Source organism: Microtus pennsylvanicus, chromosome 7 (genome assembly GCF_037038515.1).
Source record: "Microtus pennsylvanicus isolate mMicPen1 chromosome 7, mMicPen1.hap1, whole genome shotgun sequence".
Taxonomy (NCBI): Eukaryota; Metazoa; Chordata; class Mammalia; order Rodentia; family Cricetidae; genus Microtus; species Microtus pennsylvanicus.
The window spans coordinates 75,094,169-75,115,149 of record NC_134585.1 but is presented as its reverse complement, the minus strand read 5'-3'; the positions used below and the strand labels follow the sequence as shown (position 1 = coordinate 75,115,149).

Genomic DNA, 20,981 nt, shown 5'->3' with positions numbered 1-20,981 from the left:
AGGCTGGCTCACAGAGATCCATCTGCCTCACTCTTCCCAGAGCTGGGATTAAAATCATGAACCATTATCCTGGCCTTATCCCCCAGTTTTTGATATACTTTGTGTGATGGTTTGGATAGGTATGACCCCCACAGACTCATGTGTTTGAATACTTGGACCATAAGGAACAGCACTATTAGGAGGTGTGGCTTCGTAGGGGTAGGTATGGCCTTGTTGGAGGAAGAATGTCACTGTGGGGGATGGGCTTGGAGGTCTCCCATGCTCAAGCTATCCCCAGTGTGGACACAGATGCCTTCTGCTGCCTGCTGATCAAGATGTAGAACTGTCAGCTCCTTCTCCTGCACCATGTCTGCTGGCACGCCACCATGTCGCACCATGATGATAGCAGATTAAATCTCTGAAACTGTAAACCAGCCCCAATTAGGTGCTTTCCCTTATAGGAGAAATATGGTCATGGCGTCTCTTCACAGACGAGAGCACTGACTCAGATACCGAGCCTTCATTTCACTCCACTCAAAAGACATTGGCTGTGGGCACAGCAGGGTTAAAGACGTGGGTCATGGGCACACTGGGGTATAGACGTGGGCCACTGGCACACTGGGGTATAGACGTGGGTCATGGGCACACTGGGGTATAGACGTGGGTCACGGGCACACTGGGGTATAGACGTGGGCCACTGGCACACTGGGGTATAGACGTGGGCCACTGGCACACTGGGGTATAGACGCGGGCCTCTGGCACACTGGGGTATAGACGTGGGTCATGGGCACACTGGGGTATAGACGTGGGCCACTGGCACACTGGGGTATAGACGTGGGCCACTGGCACACTGGGGTATAGACGTGGGCCACTGGCACACTGGGGTATAGACGTGGGCCACTGGCACACTGGGGTATAGACGTGGGTCATGGGCACACTGGGGTATAGACGTGGGTCATGGGCACACTGGGGTATAGACGTGGGCCACTGGCACACTGGGGTATAGACGTGGGTCATGGGCACACTGGGGTATAGACGTGGGTCACTGGCACACTGGGGTATAGACGTGGGCCACTGGCACACTGGGGTATAGACGTGGGCCTCTGGCACACTGGGGTATAGACGTGGGCCTCTGGCACACTGGGGTATAGACGTGGGCCACTGGCACACTGGGGTATAGATGTGGGCCTCTGGCACACTGGGGTATAGACGTGGGCCACGGGCACACTGGGGTATAGACGTGGGCCACTGACACACTGGGGTATAGACGTGGGTCATGGGCACACTGGGGTACAGACGTGGGCCACGGGCACACTGGGGTATAGACGTGGGCCACTGACACACTGGGGTATAGACGTGGGTCATGGGCACACTGGGGTACAGACGTGGGCCACGGGCACACTGGGGTATAGACGTGGGTCATGGGCACACTGGGGTATAGACGTGGGCCACTGGCACACTGGGGTATAGACGTGGGCCACTGGCACACTGGGGTATAGACGTGGGTCATGGGCACACTGGGGTATAGACGTGGGTCACGGGCACACTGGGGTATAGACGTGGGCCACTGGCACACTGGGGTATAGACGTGGGCCACTGGCACACTGGGGTATAGACGCGGGCCTCTGGCACACTGGGGTATAGACGTGGGTCATGGGCACACTGGGGTATAGACGTGGGCCACTGGCACACTGGGGTACAGACGTGGGTCATGGGCACACTGGGGTACAGACGTGGGCCACAGGCACACTGGGGTATAGACGTGGGCCACTGGCACACTGGGGTATAGACGTGGGTCATGGGCACACTGGGGTATAGACGTGGGCCACTGGCACACTGGGGTATAGACGTGGGTCATGGGCACACTGGGGTATAGACGTGGGTCATGGGCACACTGGGGTATAGACGTGGGCCACTGGCACACTGGGGTATAGACGTGGGTCATGGGCACACTGGGGTATAGACGTGGGTCACTGGCACACTGGGGTATAGACGTGGGCCACTGGCACACTGGGGTATAGACGTGGGTCATGGGCACACTGGGGTATAGACGTGGGCCTCTGGCACACTGGGGTATAGACGTGGGCCACTGGCACACTGGGGTATAGACGTGGGCCTCTGGCACACTGGGGTATAGACGTGGGTCATGGGCACACTGGGGTACAGACGTGGGTCATGGGCACACTGGGGTACAGACGTGGGCCACGGGCACACTGGGGTATAGACGTGGGCCACTGACACACTGGGGTATAGACGTGGGTCATGGGCACACTGGGGTACAGACGTGGGCCACGGGCACACTGGGGTATAGACGTGGGTCATGGGCACACTGGGGTATAGACGTGGGTCATGGGCACACTGGGGTATAGACGTGGGCCACTGGCACACTGGGGTATAGACGTGGGCTACTTACTGTTGGGCTTTGCTTGAGTTCTGGCGACTGGCACTCAGACCTTCATTCTTTTGCCAGTGTTTACCCAATAAGTCATTTCCCTAGTGCCTCATCAAAACTTTTAGATGATGGGTTTGTTACCTGTCTTTTCATCTCTGCTACTCCCTCTTTCTCCTCAGACATTGTAACTTCAAGTTTAGAATTTCCCCCTTTCTTTCTTTCTTTCTTTCTTTCTTTCTTTCTTTCTTTCTTTCTTTTCTTTTCTTTTTTCTTTTTTCTTTTTTAGCATTGGCTAGCCTCAAACTTTGGATTCTCTGACTTAGCCTCTCAAGGGCTAAAATTACCAGCATGAGGCACTACTCTCAACTTCAACTAGAAGCTTGACTCAGGTCTTTTGAACTATCTCCTGTATTGCTACTTAATATGTTTTATTTCTATGATTGCTGCATATATAGAATATAGGCATAATATCTTTGTATATGCTTGCTCCTAATTCCATCACGTGTCTTAATTTATAGATCTGTTTCTATTAATGTTTCTGCTTGTTTAAGATTTCATTTTCTTATTTGTATGTCAGATTATCTTCGTTGCTGTTCTCTGTTGCTGTGAAAAGACATCATGACCAAGGAAACTTATGAAAGACTTCTTTTAATTTGGGATTTATGGTTCCAGAGGGTAGTAGAGTCCATGACCAGCATGGCAGGAAGCAGACATACACGGCCCTGGAACAGTAGCTGAGAGTTTACATCCTATCTGAAACTTTGAGGCAGAAAGAGAGAGAACTAATTGGGAATGGCAGTGACTCTTGACATCCCAAATCCCACCCTCCCCCAGTGACACACCTCCTCTGACAAGGCCACACCTCCTAGCCCTTCCCAAACAGCTCCACCACCAGTGGACCAAACATTCAAATATATGAACCTCTGAGGCCATTCTCTTCAAACTGCCTTACTGATCAGTTTTTTTAAAAAAAAAAAATTCTTATTTTATATGTATGAGTGTTTGCCTACATGTGTGTATGAGTACCATGTTTGTCCTGGTGCTCTTGGAGTCCAGGAGGGGCGTTAGACCTTCTGGAACTGGAGTTACAGATGGTTTGGGAGACCGACCACATGCTGCGAATTAAAGAAAGATCCTCTTACAAGAGCAGCAAGGGTTACCAGTCACTGGGCCATCCATCCCTCCACCCTGCAGCGGATCGTTTCTGAGTGGATGGCAGACACAGTGAATTTTACCTTGTTGGATGCTAAATCTGTTTGCATTCCTAAAAATATCCCTGGATTGATGTATGTGACACAATTATCTACAAATTGTTTAATCCCTTTTAAGTCTTATTTTAATCCCTGTTAAAGATCAGAGTAGTGTTTAAATCAGGCTAGATCAGAGCTAATGTGTCCTCGCTGTTAAAGAAAAACCCTTTTGAATATCCCTCACAGGGTCCTAGAATTTAGAAAGTTCTCTTCTGGTTACTGGGCACACAAATTATCCCCTGTTCTACATTTGTTCCAAATATTGTTCCCTCTGTTCCTTTCCCAGCCGCTGGTAGCTTCCTTCCCTGGGTGACTGGCTGATAAATGTTCAGTGGAAAACGGGAGGGTGGCTTCTTCAGACTCGGGGAGCCTGTCTCTGTACAGTTCCTCGCTGTCAGCACTCTCCATGACAGCGCCACCCCTTGCTGTCCCTCGTCCCCAGGTGGGTTTTATTCTTACATCTTTTGTCCAGTTTTTGTGTTGCCGTCTTTGTTTGTTTGTTTCTGAGATGAGGTCACTGTTTCTGCAGGTCTGCAGACAGTGCAGGTTTCCTGACTGGGATTTTGCTGAGGATTCTGGGAGTTCTGTGGGGTTGCTATGGCATCCGACAACAAACTGAGGGCCTTGCACCGCTCAGAATTCAATCCGGGTATCAGAGGGGTCATGTTACTTCGAAAGATTCTAGAAAAGAACCCATTCTTACCTCTTACAGTGTCTACGGTTGCTAATGGCTGCCGGTTATCGTTGGCAGCCTGTTCTCTCTCTGTGTCTTCACCTCGCCTCCAAGCTGTGCACCCGGGTCCAAATTCTCTCTTGTCAATGGAGCCTTCTTTGGCTTAGAATCTGCTCCAACCCGGTGTGATCTCACCTTAACTTAGCAACATAATGCAAACACTTCATGACTTTCCTTTTTACTGCGAAGAGATACCCAACCATAAGCTAGACAGTTAAGGCAAAGGTTTCTTTAGGCCCCATGGTTCAGACCATAAAGGTCATGGTTGGGGAAGGCATTGCAGAGTGCAGCGAGCTTGTGGGAGCTTCTTGATATGAGGAAAGAGCTAGGAAGCAGAGAATTTAGCTGACATTCGGTGAAGTTCAGTTCCATGAGGTAATTTCATCAATCTCAAAGTCAAAATTTGAAGGAGGTTCCTAAAAGTTTACAATCTACACTGGCTTTCCTCTTGGTAACAATGCGTATTGAACTATGTCCATGGATATTCCATAACAGAAGGCAATTCTGAGGTCACAATATTTAATATGCTGAAGCGTTTTAAATTCTAGATTCAGTGATTGATCTTCTTCCCAGCAACAACCCTGAGAGAACAAAAGTCCTGCTATTTAACGTAACTTGATGAGTGCAAGGCCCATGTCATGTCTACAAACACACAGATCTGACAGGACAGAGCCAAAATACTCTCCCCACTTCTCAGCTTGCTTTCTTGCAACATTTTCTACATTTGCTATCTCTCTGAATATCAATTCTGTGTCCACATTATACTAGTTTCCACGAATGATCACAACCAAATGTCTGATAGTATTTGCTGTCTTTTTGGTACTTTCTAAGTACTATTTGGTTTTAGGTTTAGGTTTTACATTCTTATCTACTGTGTGTAAATACACATATGGAGGTCAAAGGACGCATAGGGAAGTCACAGATGACCCCTGAGAGGGTCATTTGATTCCCAAAAGGGTTGAGACACACCGGTTGAGAATGGTCTTTTCATTGAGGTTCTTTTTCTTCTTTTATTGTTTGTTTTGTTGTTGTTTTGTAGTTCTGTGTTTTATTGTGCTAAGTGTTAGCTAACATGCGGATCAGCTTGACCAACCCAAACCCTATTTGCAAAGGTAGTTTATTGTCCAGAATAAGGAGAACATTCACTCAGGCAGTAGCTTGTGTCACTACTAAGATGTGACTCAGCTGTTGCGTCTGCTTAAATGACTTCATATGTCACCGAGGTCTCCTTAAAGTGTCAGATTGCATTATCAAAAGTGGACATTTAGGGTGATTTCACGAGAAAATGAGTATGACCATAAATACTTTTCTGTGTCTTCAAGAATGAACAATGAGTATGGATCATTTTATTCATGCTGATATATAATATAAAACTGTTTTTCAGACCACAGCATTTTAGCATAAAATGCCACCAACAATTTAGAAGACTGTCTACTTTGCAACATCCTTCCGAGCACTGAGCTTATTATAGTCTAGTATATGTCAGGAGACACTATGTAGTGATGAGATTAATGTTTTCAAGATCAATGACTTGGGGGATAGTTATCAAACCAATTAATTGAATAAAAAAGTAAGGCAAAGCATTCTGTGTGAATCAAGATCTGATTTTCTTATAACATTTTATTCCAGCATAACTTTTCTGTTATTTTTAAAATTCAAACTTTATTATTGCTGTGTGTGCATGCTATATGAGGATGTATGTAACCTCGAGGTTGATCATCAACTTCATGGAGTTGTTTTTTTTCCTTCCACTTTTACATGGGTCTAGGATTGAACTCAGGTCATCAAGCCTTCACAGCAAGCACCTTTTATTCACTGAGCCATCTTGTTGGTCCCCTTTCATGCTATTTTTAGTACAACTTCAAAAAGTTGTTGTAAACTATAGGCACTTGTTTGAATTTGCCCAAGATTTTAGACTCTCTGCACTTCAATAGTCTTCTCAAAGGGGGAACAGGGTCATATTTTATAGTGTGATTGCCAGTATTCAATCATATGTTTATGTAGAACTTATGAAAATAGTTCTTGTTACAAGTACATAATGCCAAATGCTCAATAAATATCGTTATTGTTATGTCAAATATTTCTAATTAATGTAGCTGTCTGGCTAACAGTGTGTGGGACAGAAGGCACAGTGACAAGCAGAAGCAATTCCTATCTCTTCATTGGAGATAGTTGATCCCTGAACCTATTTCTATTGTTCTTGTTCTACTTTCAAAATCTCTATGCAGAAATACTAGTCTAAGAACTACTAGTCAATCAAGTATCTCCTAAATCACACACTCCTCTCCGCCCCCCCCCTTTCTCTTTTCTTCTTTCTCTTTTGTAACCCTTTAGCTGTGCTGGACACATTACCTCAGATGTCCAGATCCTCTAGCTAGATAAAGCTGTCTTGTGGTATCTAATGAATTGGGCAGTCCTTCCAGAATGCTTTGATGACTAAAAATACAGATGATGTGCCCGTCTTTTGTACCCGGGCTTGCTCACCCTCCTGCGGTAACATGTACTTCGGGTACTTTGTCAAGCAAGAACTTGTGTTGATCTGCCTCATGCATTGGTTCTAGCTGCAGTAATACTTTGGGAAAGGAACATGATCTCAAAATACCCATCGGGAGAAGTGTGCCATGAAAGGTCACAGCAGCGGGGCAGAGAAAGTTGGACAGAAGGGTTCTAAAAATAGAGAGCAAGTGATCAAAGCCGCAGTGACGAGGAACCTTTCTGGCTTTGGTTCCCAGGAGGAGGGCAGGTGAAGTCAGCAGCGCTGACCACTCTGCTGCCTGTTCCTCCAACACCCACAGTCTTTTTGCAAAAATGGGAACTGTTAGCATATATCTCAGTCCTGGGTGCTGATTGTTTTTAAGTGCTCTATAGAACAATTTAAAGCAGTCAAGATATGGAATAATATGGAGACTTTACCTTCCTGCCATATTTCCAGCATCACAAGGGAGGTCTAAACATTCTGAGAATGACAATCCATAAATGGGACCTCACGAAACTGAGAAGCTTCTGTAAGGCAAGGGTCACTGTCAATAGGACAAAATGGCAGCCTACAGAATGGGAAAGGATCGTCACCAACCCCACCTCCAACTGAGAGCTTATCTCCAAAATACATAAAGAACTCAAGAAATTAGACATCAAAAAACCAAATAATCTGATTAAAAATGGGGAACAAACCTAAACAGAGAATTCTCAACAGAAGGATCTCAAATGGCAGAGAAACACTTAAAGAAATGTTCAACATCCTTAGCCATCAGAGGAATGCAAATCAAAATGACTCTGAGATTCCTTACACTTGTCAGAATGGCTAAGATCAAAAACACAAATGACAGTTTATGCTAGAGAGAATGTGGAGCAAGGGGAACATTTCTCCATTGCTGGTGGGAGTGAAAACTTTTATAGTGACTTTGGAAATCAATATGGTGGTTTCTCAGAAAACTGGGAATCAATCTACCTCAAGACACTATTGGGTGGGCATATTCCCAAAGGATGCTCCATCATACCTAACAAGGACATTTGATCAACTATGTTCATAGCAGCTTCATTTGTAATAGCCAGAACCTGGAAACAACCTAGATGTCCCTCAACAGAAGAATGAATAAAGAAAATGTAGTATAATTACACAATGGCATATTACTCAGCTGTTGAAAATGACATCTGTGGTGGTGCACACCTTTAATCCCAGCACTCGGGAGGCAGAAGCAGGTAGATCTCTGTAAATTTAAGGCCAGCCTGGTCTACAAGAGCTAGTTCTAGGACAGGCTCCAAAGCTACAGAGAAACCCTGTCTCCAAAAACCAGAAACCAAAAAAAAAACAAAACAAAAACAAAAAAATATGACATCAGGAAATTTGAAGGCAAATGAATGGAACTAAAAAAAAATCATCCTGAGTAAGGTAAACCATACTCAAAACGACAAACATGGTATGTACTCACTCATAAGTGGGTATTAGCTGTAAGGTAAAAGATAACCGTGCTATAATCCACAGTCTCGGAAAGGCTAGGTAAAAGGGAGGGCTGAAAGGTGACATGGGATTCCCCTCTGTATGCTGTGAATACCGTTGGTTAATAAAGAAGCTGTTTTGGACTTGTGATAGGGTAGAACAGAGCTAGGTGGGGGGAAACTAAACTGAATGCTGGGAGAAAGAAGGCAGAGTCAAGAGATGCCATATACCCCCACTGGAGACAGACACTGGAATTTTACCTGGTAAGTCACAGCCTCATGGCAATACACAGATTAATGAAGATGGGTTAATTTAAGACACAAGTTAGCCAGAGATCTCCTGAGTTGACTGGGGTGGATGGGGATGGGAACTTGAGAGATCAGGTTAAGGGGGGGTAAGTGGATGGGGATAGTACTAAAAGAGTTGACTGGAAATGGGGGGCTGGCATTTCGAGGTCAGGTAGAAACCTGATGCCAGAGAAACTCCCACAGATCTACAAGGATGACCCCAGCTAAGACTCCTAGTAATAGCAGATTTGCAGCCTGAACTAGTCTTCTCCTGTATCCAGACTGGTGACTACCCCAATTGTCACCAGAAAGGCCTCATCCAGTAGCTGATGGAAACAGATGCAGAGACCCACAGCCAAACATTAGACTGAGCCCAGGGAATCCTGTGGAAGAGAGTGAGGAAGGATTGGAGGGGCCAGAGTGGTCAAGGACATCACAAGAAAACCCACAGAAACAACTAACCTGGACTCATAGGAACTCACAGTCTGAACCAACAACAAGGGACCTTGCATGGGACCAACCTAAGCCCTCTCCCTATATGTAACAGTTATATAGCTTGATCTACTTGTGGAACTCCTAACAGTGGGAGCAGGGGCTATACCTAATGCTTCAGCTGGCTCTTGGGAACCTATTCCTCATACTGGATTGCCTTGCCTGATCTTAATACAAGGGGAGGTGCTTAGTCTTACCACAACTTGATAGGCCATGCTTTGTTGACACCCAGGAAGGCTTGTCCCTTTCAGACCAGAAACAGAGAAGGAATGGACTGGGGGGAGGGAAGAGGAAGGGAATGGAAGGGAAGGAGGGAGGGGGAACTTTGGTTGGGATGTAAAATAAATAAATAAATTAAATTAAAACAAAGAACCTCTGATTTTTAACTTTACGAGTCACAGTTCTCTGGGCTACAAGTTCACGTTGGTGTTTTGTTTTCTCTCTGAGCTGTACCTTATGGTTAAGGATATCTGCAAAGCCAAGTACAGAATTTGGTGCCCACATAAGAAATTAATCAGTGTGTCCAGCCACGTCAACAGCATGAGCGGCTCTGAGTTCTGCACAGATTTGGTCTGGCAGAGAGACAGATAGTTTAAATATGCTGTCTACCTTTCTCTATGGAAATACAGCTCTGACAATAATGAGTTGAATAAATGAAGATGTGTTAAAAAAAAAACTTGGGCCACCTAGGAGAATTTTGGGACATTTGTACTTGTATATGTGTTTTCATTTTCTAATTCCCCAAACTGGGAGAGCAGACCATCTGGGAGGGATCCCATGGTTTCCCTAAAGGTGACTTTCCTCAGTAGTAAGACAAGCTTCCTGACATTTGGCCAAGAGACAGGGGATGTGTTGAAGTGGTGCCAAGAACGCAGAGCTGTACAAATGGTTCCCAACTCACTCCGTTCTCAGAGGCCCCGCTTGGACCTTCACGATGAACCCACTCCTTCCTACTCAAGGTGGCCTCTCCTCCTCTTCTTCTTGGTTGTTTTTTGAGACAGGATCCCCCTGGGTGACTCTTCTGTCCTGAACCTCACGATTTGGACCAGGCTGGCCTTGTACTCACAGAAATCCGCCTGCTTCTGCTTCCAGGGTGCTGGGATTAAAGGCGTGTACCACCACACCTGGCTTTAAAGAAAGTCCCTTTCATTCATTCCAAAACTATTTACAGTGTCACTCCTGGGCGCACAGCACTGTGCCAGACACTGAGAAGTAGTCAGAGATGAATCATGCCCCGATCATGCCCTCAGGGAACTGGGAAGGCAAGCCTGGGATAAACCACACACACACACACACACACACACACACACACACACACACACACACATTCACAAGTGAGCCAGTGAGCCTCTTGGCTTCTCTTGACTTGCGGTTGCTTACTGCAAAACTGAGCATAGTAGGTCATTTACAAGTGATTTGCAGCTCTTCTTAAAATACTGAAATATCAATGTTCATGTTAACTAACTGGCATTATTTCTGTTATAGAGTAATTAATACATACACTATTACTGCATAGCCAGTCCAGAATAGCTGGAAATGCCCGTGACAGCACATATGTTTGGGGTGGGCACTCTGAGACCTTTTGATGATTAAGGGGGGCAGACAGTGCCCTCCCTAATTTCACCCTTTGCTAGACATCCGGCCTGTCCTCATTAGGCTCCCCAAGCCAAAACTCACCTGAAGGCAATCGATCTTGGTTGCCTCGGAAGCTAATTCTCCCATTTGTTTTCATTCAAGGCTGCCTTGGCCTGAGCCCTTGAGCGAAAGGCTCTTAGGTTTAACTAACATAGTGTAGTTTGCAAGTCTCTGAGAAGCACAGATACGGATGAGAGGCTTCTCCCAAAGCAGAAAAGCAGAATCCTTCTGTTTCACCGAGGAAACACGCACGTTATGGTCCTAAGGGCTGGGCACTTTGCTGTTCTGTAAAAACAGGATATTTGGCTGGACGAAACATCCAGTTGTCTGAAGGTCACACAAAATCATACCCTTGCAACAATCTTACTGCAAGCGCATTCTTCGACAGGAGAATGGCTTCCTGAACATCTCACAGACAGACACTAAAGGTCTTCTGAAAATACGGGCCATGATACCCATCTCCTCTCCCAGGAGGAAGGAATGGTTCAAGTGATCTGAAATCTCAGTTCCTCTCCAGACTCACTCTGAGGCCCGTATGTTAGTCTCCAGTCAGTCAGCTGCTCCCTCAGGCCATTCCGATCGTTATGAGAGATCTTAAATATGAACCCAGGGAAAAGGAGTTATTGTGAGCTCAGGGGCGAGTTATGTTTCATATGGTCCTGAGAGAAAGCCTGGAGAACCGTTAGGGGACCCGTGGGAGCTAACATTTAGCTAACGAGTTCCATGGGATGGGAGAAGAGGAATGTAAATATTATGTGAACAACAAACGTAACCTTCAAGTTAGTATGTCCACAGTAGGCCTGAGGGCGAGACAGACTCCCACCAGAATTCTCAGAAAACCCCTCCACCGAGACCAGCAGGCTGGCTCCATCCCTGCACCTCTGAATCCTCTGAGTATACGTCTCAGAGGATGGGAGGGAGGGAGGAGAAAGGGAGGGTCCAAATTTGTACCAGACTGTGGCACCTGTGACTCTTGGGTATAAGCAAAGCCGTCAATATTGCTGACAGTCGGTCCCTGGAGTCAACCAATCAACCTGCAAATGTTTATCCAATCGCTATCTTTTATGATTTTTCGGTCATAATACATCTACTCATTCCTCTGACCTGTTGAATCTGTGTTTTTAGTATCTGCAACCCCAAATGAGTTGCTGTTCCTGGTCAGATGAGCAGTGCACCCCTTTGATGTTCTAGGCCCTCCAAAATACCTCTTCTGGTCTTGTCTCTAGAGTCAGGACCCAAGACAACTGGTGGTGCTTGAAAAGTACTAATTATTTATTTTATTTTATTTTATTTTGAAACACAATCTATAGTCCAGGCTTACATCAGACTTCCATATGTAGCTAAGGGTGACTTTGAATTTCTGATACTTTTGCCTTCATCTCCAAGCCCTTGGATTGGAGGCATGCACAACCATGCCAGTTTATGTAGTGTTGGGGTTTGAACCATAGGCTGTAAGCATGTCTTAGGCAAGTATTCTACTAACTGAACTATATAAGAAGACCCCAGTAGCATTTGGGGGAATGGAATATCTCAGTTTTAATCTTGAATCAATGAGTGATTTTTGACTTTTTCAGAAGACTATGAGCTTTAGAAACGAGAGGCAGGGTCAGGAATCCATTTCCTAGATTTTCCAATCTTAGCTTCTATGGAAAAAATTATCCCCAAATGTAGCCACTTAAAGCAGCAGCTATTAGATATTATAGATCCTGAGGTGGTATTTAATCAAACTCATTTGAGTTTTTTCCTGCTCTTCCTCTTACTGCGTTGGATGAGAGGACACGTTTGGGACCACCATAAAGACGATTGAAAGTGTGAGCTCAGCTGGTCCTGTCTTCCAGTCTCAACGCAGGTTCCTCACCTAGGTGACTGCTTATCACGTATGGTGGCTCACTATCTCCACAGCAAAGGCTCCAAGAACAAGGAAGAACCTCCCTGGCGTCTTTTGATATAGTCTCAACAGCTGTGTAGCATGTCCTCTGCAGGGTTCCCTCAGTTACAAAAACATGCCAAGACCAACAGAAAGTCCATGGGACAGAAATCGGACTTCTTTCTTGAGGGGAGGCCACACTGTAGAAGAACCTGGGAAATGTTGTAAAAGCTGTCTTTGGAATATACAACCTCCCACATTGGTCTCACCTGTCTCTGAATGCTCAACTCTTATCTAGGTCATTTCCTGTGTCTTCTCAAAAATGCCAAGCTGACTTTCCTCATTTACCTCTTTCTGTATTTCCCTTCCACCCAGCTAAGATACTCACACGGAATACTTCCCAGAGGTGGCCTACAGACTAACGCAGAATTGAAAGGGATTATTGGCTTGAGCTGAGGGGTGGGGAGTTATCATGATGGGAAGAGTTAAGGAGGTTTTGCTAAAGAGACTGCTCTTGGGCTATACCGTGCTGGGCAAGGAGAACTTTCTTCTCCCCTAAACAAAATCGCATATGCATACAAAGATACATGAGGAACATTCTAGACTGCTAAGACCCTGTGGGCACCGAGGAACCAGATTGTGAGGCTTCTTTGAAAAAGGAGCCTTTGATGACACAGGATTGCACTGGAGAGGTGAGAATGTGGGACAGAAGGGAGGTCAGTGGATGGAGGGCTTTGAATTAAGCAGGGCGCTCAGAATTCTTGTGTTAGAGCCTGTCTCCCGTTAACCCATTTCCTATTGTAGTGCCCGGTGTATTTTGTGCTCTCCATTAAGCCTCCTGGACAGGACACACACACACACACACATACACACACACACATGACACAGACGCTTCTCACCACGTTTGGATTACTGATACCGCTCACAAGACTCAGAATATAATAGGTGGCCATGTAACGCTAAATGAAAGAAAAAAATTGGGAACTTCATTTGACTTAGACTGGTCTTTGTGTCTGATCCAAAAAAAGCCTACATTTTGAGCAAGCAAAGGCTGGTGCTGTTCTGCACAGGACAGTAGTGTGCAAATCTCTTCAGAGGACACTGGGATTCTGTTGGCAAATCTACCCAAGAAGCCTGGGAAAACAGCCAGTAAAAACCAGCATCTTCCAGAGGAGCGGGGGTCTATTCGCAAACGCTGTTCATTTCTAACAAACTCTTTCCCAGAGGCACCCTGAGCAGCCCAATCAAGGAGGCTCTCACACCCCTGCAGCTATATAAACTGGCCATTCCTTGCCTGTTTTTAGAGTTCCGATCGCTCTGGGTCTAATCTCCCCATTTTCTCACTAACATTCTCCTCTGTGACATTCATGGGTGGTTTAGATCATTGTGAACATCTGTGTTCTCCTTTTAAAACCTAAGGTCACACATTTATAAAATCCTTGCTGTTCTTGTGCGGATAACGACAGGGAGGTTGGTTTATACATCCAGTAAGCCCTAAAGAATGCCCCATGGGCAGAGCGCAGCTTTCTTGGAAGCAGTTGCTTGCACAGGGTTTCAGAGCTGGGGAAGATGGAATGCTTCCTGGGACTGCCCTGGCTGTGGCCAACTGGGAGCAAACGTGTGAGCTCTTCCTAGGCCTCTGGATAGGATAACCAAGCTCAAGGAGAACCCCACTCCTACCTTCTTGTTATTCACTTGGGTCCTTCTCTGGGCTTACTAAATAAAGGTCTGTCAGGATGTCACACTTTGTATCCTTCTGGCTATAAAACATCTTGTTTTAATTTTACCCATGAGCAGACACTGCATTCTGAGATTCCAGTTCCAAATTTATGTCATTTCTAAGGTGACACATACATGAAAATGATAATTAAGAAAAAGATTTATTATTTTATGTCTGTGCACCACACTGGAACTGGAGTTATAAACAGTTGTGAGCTAAGGTCGTGATCCAGATGTGGAAACAGAGATCTCTTCTATGTTCATGACCTAAACCCATTACAACAGCCTCCAACAGTACCATGGGCTCTGTGAGCAGGCTTGCCACTTGGTAAATTCTCGGGCTTCCTTCCTAGTTTATTGGATGAGAAACCTCAGGGTGGGGTTCAGCAATCTTCACTGAACAGGTCTTCCAGAAGATTCTGGAGATGCCAAAGTTGATGACCATTAACTACAAAGCCACTCTTAGCACAGAATGATGGCTTCGGAGGAATTAAGAGTCAATTTCCATAGCATTCGCACTGAGCAGATACAGCTTCTCGGGCTAAACTGAGTCATTACCTAAGTGCCATTGTATGGGACAAATTCCAGGAAACGTTTATGTACGAATGAGGCTAAATGCCCTAATATCTTAGGCAGCTTTGGGCCACACAAAATGAATTGGTTTTCCTTGATGAGAACCTGTCTAATTTTGTGTGATCCAGTATCCTGCAGGATTTCTCAGAACTTTTAATTCACAAATGTTTAATTACGATTCTCTACAAGAGGATATTCTCTGTCCTATAAAGTATGTCTTCTACTTTAATTCCGGTTTTCTAGATTTGTCTTAATTTCTCAAATAAAGTCCCGCTTGTTTGAAAAAGAACATTTTCCCCACCTCCTACAAAACATAAGCCTAAATGATTGTGTGTTGTATTATGCGTAGACCTTTTTTTTAAGGGATATGTTAACTTTCATTTGTTTCTGGTCCACTAATAGTTTAGAATTATTCTATATATGACTTTTATCTCTAGTCTCTATCTTGCATGTTCTGCCTTAGCTCTAACAGTGTTAAAATAAAGAGTCAATAAGCATGTCTTAGTCTGCTATGCTCAACTGTAGCAGAAAATCCCACCCTGGGCAGTTTGCAGTGAACACAATTATATTGGCTCATAGTTCCAGAGACTGGGAAGTCCAATGTCAATTTGGTGCATGTGGGAAAGGCATCTTTTTGGGCCATCTGATGGCAGAAAGTCAGTGGGCAAGACATACCAGAAGAAGACTGAACCTATCCCTCCATAAGGAAGCCATGGTAGCTTCCCCATGACTCAGACTGGAGCTGCCAAGACGGGCTTAGCATTTTATTCTTGCAAGCAGAACTCTCATGGGTAATTTCTTCTGAATGGTGACACCGTTAATGCTGTCACAGCAATCATGTTTCCAACACACGGTATTGGGGGAACACGTTCAAGACCTAGCAAAGAGATACTGTGAACTTAAAGTGTTTGTAGATAGGATTTACGACATGGACTATTAATCATCCCAACCACACCAGAAGTTTAGAAATACCCTTGTTCCCCTCTTTACAAGTAAGAAAACTATATAAATAAGGATTTTTTAAATAAAAGAGGTTTGCCCAAAGTCACATGACTGGACATTGAGTAGAGTTGGTAGACTCAGAGTTTGCCATCAAACCCTAAGCCTTGAACTTAAGTCTGTACTTTTGTCCCCTTTGAAACAGAAACTTCGGAGACACTCAAAATGACCCATTTTGTCTGTTCATGTTCACCTCCCTCCCCCTCTTTTTTTAAAAAAATATCCTTTTCATTAAATGTGTTTTAGTGGAACATATTTGAGCAACATAATATCATTAATTATTTAGGCTAGGAGGGAGCTGGTAAGGGAAGGAAATTAAGAAGGGGAACATACTGGATAGAGTTACATCTTGTGTGTGCCTCTTTCTCAAATGCAGGCTTGTTCCCTGACCAGCTTTCACAGTGAAAGAGGCATTCACTGCCAGCAGGAGCAGGCCCCACTGCTGCCAAGACCTACTGCCAGTCACCAGCCAGAGACGGGAAACTAACAGTGAGCCGCCATTTTCAACACGTCTTAACAACTGAGGAGTAAAAAAAATGATCCTTATCTGGAGAGAAAAGGCATAAAAGGCATCAAGAAACTTTCCAGTGCTGTGTCTTATGATAAAATCACGGGCTAGGTATTTTCTCCTGTGTAGAGTTGCCCTCCACATTATTAAAGGTGAAAAATTTTCAGCCCCTGCTTCTCTCCTCTCCTTGAGTCAGTCTCTCTCTCTCTCTCTCTCTCTCTCTCTCTCTCTCTCTCTCTCTCTCTCTCTCTCTGCTTTTGAAAGGTTCATAGCTTCTGGGAGTCTCATCTGGCTCAGCTAGATACCTGCGAGGAAGGAGGGCAGAGTTTAGGCTCTTGGATGAAGCCAAGGAATGTTTGAGTGGCAGAAGCAGGGGCTTGTTGACTTTGCTGAAAATACTTCTCGAAAATGCCTCCTATAATGCTAGGCTGTGTAGCTAGCTCCCCCTAAGTGCTGCTCCAACCCCCTCCTTTTAAATAAACGTGTAGAGTCCCAGTCCTGTCCAGAGGAAGTTAGAAAATGAAGTTCACTGTCGCTCTCGCCGCAGGCATCTGTGTAGGTGTGACAGGGTGAATAGGCCCTTTGGGAATCTGAAGGGGAATCCTCTAGAGCCAAATTCCTCAACGAGGGCAAACTTCCATCAGCTGTGTAAACAGCGTGGCGCTGTGTGGAGGCCACAGGCAGTCTCCTGATAGTCGGCTACTGTGCTCAGGTAGGTAAAAGGAGCCGTGTTCCGTCCACCCCAGGGCTTGCAGGATGAGAGTTGGGTTTTGTGGTTCCCAACGAGTGGGTGGCTAGGAATTCCCTCTCCACTTCACCCAGTACAGAGGGCAATCTGAGTTGTAGAGCTGGCTGGGTAAAACCAACACCCAACCCAAACATGGCTCCTGGGAGCAAGTGAAAGAAAGGACAGTAACTAGAACTAATCACTCACTGGCCGCCATTCCAGCGTCTCGAGAGAGTCCTGTCCAGCGGGACAGTGTGTTCAGAGAACTGTTTATTTAACTATTTTCTTTTAAACATGAGGTTAAATTCAATTCATAGATCTTGATAAATAAAGATTCCCTACAACATCAGAGGGACGGCAGAAAATCCAGGAGTAAGGTTTGTGGGTCTGTCCAGCAATGCCTCATGTCCACGCTTTTACAGCTAGGGTGTTGGTATACAGCCGTACTAATTTCAACTCTTCCTCAGATGGAAATCTGGATTTTTCAGAGACTACTTTATCCCTCTGATATCCAGTTTGTTTAGCTTAAATAAATAAGGAGGAGACAGGAAAAACTAGGGCAGTGCAGTGCTTTAGGTGTGTCAGTGTGCAATGTATTCTTGAGCCTCTGAACAAATTTGTAAGAAGTAAATAACAGCTCTCCTTTGTGTAAACAGAGCTCTAACGCCAAATGACTAAAAACAAAATAAAACAAAAACAACAAAACAAAAAAAATCCCCAATGCAACTGCCACAAAATTCACAATGTATCTTGTGTTTAGATGCGATTTTGAATCATGCATCTTGTTTTAGCATTTTGCTGTGCCAGTCAGTTCCCTTCTTTCACACTGGGCATAGGAAGGTTGGCTGAAGCCCTGCCAGCATCCAACTGGGGGAACGGTTTCTCTGCTTTGGGTTCCATCTCTGTTTGCCATGGATGATATGATTGTACTGAGTTAATGAGATTTAGTCTTTTTAAAAAAATCAATAATGTCAATATTGGTTTTTTTTTCTACTGCAAGCTCCACTTCTACAGAAATAAAACCTGATCAAAATATTTACTTATGCAAGTAGTCCTAGAGGAAGTTGGTGCCCTGATGCAGAGAGGCATGGAAACTGCCAACTGTCCAGTTTTGCTACCGCTGGCTGAAAGAGGTCGACTTTTCATCTCTTTAGCGCTCCTTTAGCCTGCCTATGCCATCACAGGTTAGCAGAAATCAAGGCTGCATGCTGCTTTGGGGATGATTTCTGGAAGCTGTCCTGATATTTTGTTTGTGCTTTAATAAATAAAGCTCGCCTGAAGATTAGAGGGCAGAGCTGAACCACTAGTTAGCCATAGAGGCCAGGGAGTGGTGGCTCACACCTTTAATCCCAGCACTCAGGAGGCAGAGGCAGAGGCAGATGGATCTCTATGAGTTTAAGGCCACCCTGGGCGATATGAGATTGATCCAGCTAAAAAGAAACAGAGCCAGGTGATGGGGACTCACATCTTTAATCCCAGCACTGGGGACATGGAATCGTGGCCCACAGATTGAGAACTGCTGTGCTAGACGATACAGGACCGTGATGAGTGCTACCTCAGGCTTATAGATGGAGTCTTTTCATGGTGTCCTCACGACTAAAGAGGCCACAGAGCGCTCTGGGATCTCTTTTATAAGAGCTCTAATCCCGTTTATGAGGCTCTGCTCATCTGACAGAATCACATTCCAAAGGCTTCTCATGCAAATATCATCATATTGGGAGTTCAGTATCAACAAATGAATTCTCAGAAGGCACGGATATTCAGTTTACAGCAATGTGTAAAATCTTTATAGACCATGGAAGGGGCAGAATGATGCTTCAGTGAGCAAGCTTTGGTGCCCTAACTGTGATACCTGGACCCCACATAGGAGTGAAAGGAGAGAACTGACTCCCCAAAGTTGTCTTCTGCCCTCCAGATGTGTATCATAGCATCTGCGTGCACGCACACACACATACACACACACACACACACACTAATAAAGTTTTACTTACTTTTTATTTATTTTTTAACTAAGGAATGGTTCTTGTGGTTGGTCATCACAGGCATCTGCTGTCTCCCACAAGCGAAGAGACACAAACCCACAGAGTGTTGCTACCCTAGGGTGGAGCCCTGTGAAGGCGTTTCATCTTTTTATTCCTTTTCAACTGCAGCACTTTTCCTACTAGGGGCAGAGACCAAGCACATTCTCCTCTCTCTGGCTCTGTGTGTGCGTTCATAAGCTCAGGTACACTCACGTGGAGGTCAGAGGAGAACTTGGAAGAACCTGTTCTCTCCTTCTGCCATGTGTGTTCTGGCCTGGCGGCAAGTGTCTTTACCTGCTGGGCAGTCTAGACGCAACATGAAAGTGAGTTGCCAGGAAGAGGCTACATGTAAGGTTTTCATAGGTTCAAGTGGGCTCAGACTGGCTGGTGTGTGTGAGGAGGGGCTGTCATTGGAGGGCAAGAACTATAGCAATAAAAATTGTATGAAGATAGGGTAATGAAACCCACTGTTTTATATGCATTTTTTTGGTCGTTGTTTTTGTTTTTGCTTTCTGAGACACGGTTTCTCTGTAGCTTTGGGTCCTGTGCTGGAATTCACTCTGTAGACCAGGCTGGCCTCGAATTCACAGAGATCCACCTGCCTCTGCCTCCAGAGTGCTGTGATTAAAGGTGTGGGCCACAACTGTGCTGCGTATGCAAAATTTTAAAACTACTAATAATTCACTTAAGGTGCTTGTAGCAACAATAACGAAAAGAGAAGGCATTTCTTCTCTTCGTTGTTTAAAGGATTTCCGAATTTTAAAGGAAAGACAGGTTTAGTCTGAGCATTGCACCACTGTCCTCATGTGTGCCGATTAGGGAGGGGGACACAAAGGTCAGAGTTCACAGACAGCGCTGCTCTGTCCTCTGCAGGTTGGGGTTCAATGAAGGCTGGAGGGGGCAGGCCGTCTTTTGAAGTCTGGCAGCATGGTCCTTACCTGAGTGGTGGAAGATGCCCAAGAACCACAGTGTTCGCATTGGTTAATTTTCTCTTTGTTGTGATCAACGTTTGACACAACTGAAGGAAAGAAAAGTTAAAGTTTGGCTCTTGAGTACCGTGGTGGAGCAGTCAGAGTGGCAGGATTGGGACAACTGGTCACCTGGTATCTACAGAGAAAGATACCCCTCCACTGGTACTCAGACAGCTTTGCCCTTTTTATTCACAGCCCATGGAATGATGCCACCCACACTGAGGGTGGATCATCCCACAGTAGTTAACCCAGTCTAGAAATTCCTCACATCATCTGTGCATATGTGTGTGTGCGTGTGTGTGTGTGTGTGTGTGTGTGTGTGTGTGTGTGTGTGTGCATTTGAAAGCCAGAGGTCTGTATTAGGAGTTTTCCTTAGTCACAGTTTGATTACTGACTTAGTCACTGGCTGGTGAGAAAGGTCTAGGAATTTGCCTGAATCTGTCATTCCCAAGGCTGGGGTTAAAGGTATGCACCAGCAAGCCTGCTGGGATCTGAACTTCAGTCCTTACCCTTGGGCATGGGGCACACTTCTGTAATCCCAGCGCAGAGGAGGCAGACAGATTAATCCCTGGAGCTCACTGGCCAACTAACCTAGCAGAAACAATGGGCTCCACAGTCAGAGAGAGCCGGCTTCAGAAAGTGCGTGGGAGGGGCCAGGGAGATGCATTAGTTGGCAAAGGTGCTTGTCACGCAAGTCTGGTGACCTAAGCTCCCTGGAATGCACATAAAAAGATGGATTTGGTGGAAGTCGTCTGTAATCCTGCTGTGCTTACAGAAGGATGAGAGGTGGAGATAGGCGTGCACCCAGACTTCTGTGGGCCAATAGCATGGGGTACGCAGCAGAGGGGCAGAATGATGGGAGACCTTTCTCCAGAACAAGGTGGAAGGTCA

General features: G+C 45.4%; 1 long non-coding RNA gene across 1 annotated transcript in view; it reads left to right on the top strand.

Annotated features, from left to right (window-relative positions):
• LOC142854820 (uncharacterized) overlaps window positions 1-16,537 on the top strand; it is a 27,778-nt gene extending 11,241 nt beyond the window's left edge. The window contains exon 2 of the long non-coding RNA XR_012911377.1: window positions 16,240-16,537. This is a non-coding gene — a long non-coding RNA (uncharacterized LOC142854820). The remainder of the gene's footprint in view (window positions 1-16,239) is intronic.
• Window positions 16,538-20,981: the final 4,444 nt, after the last annotated feature.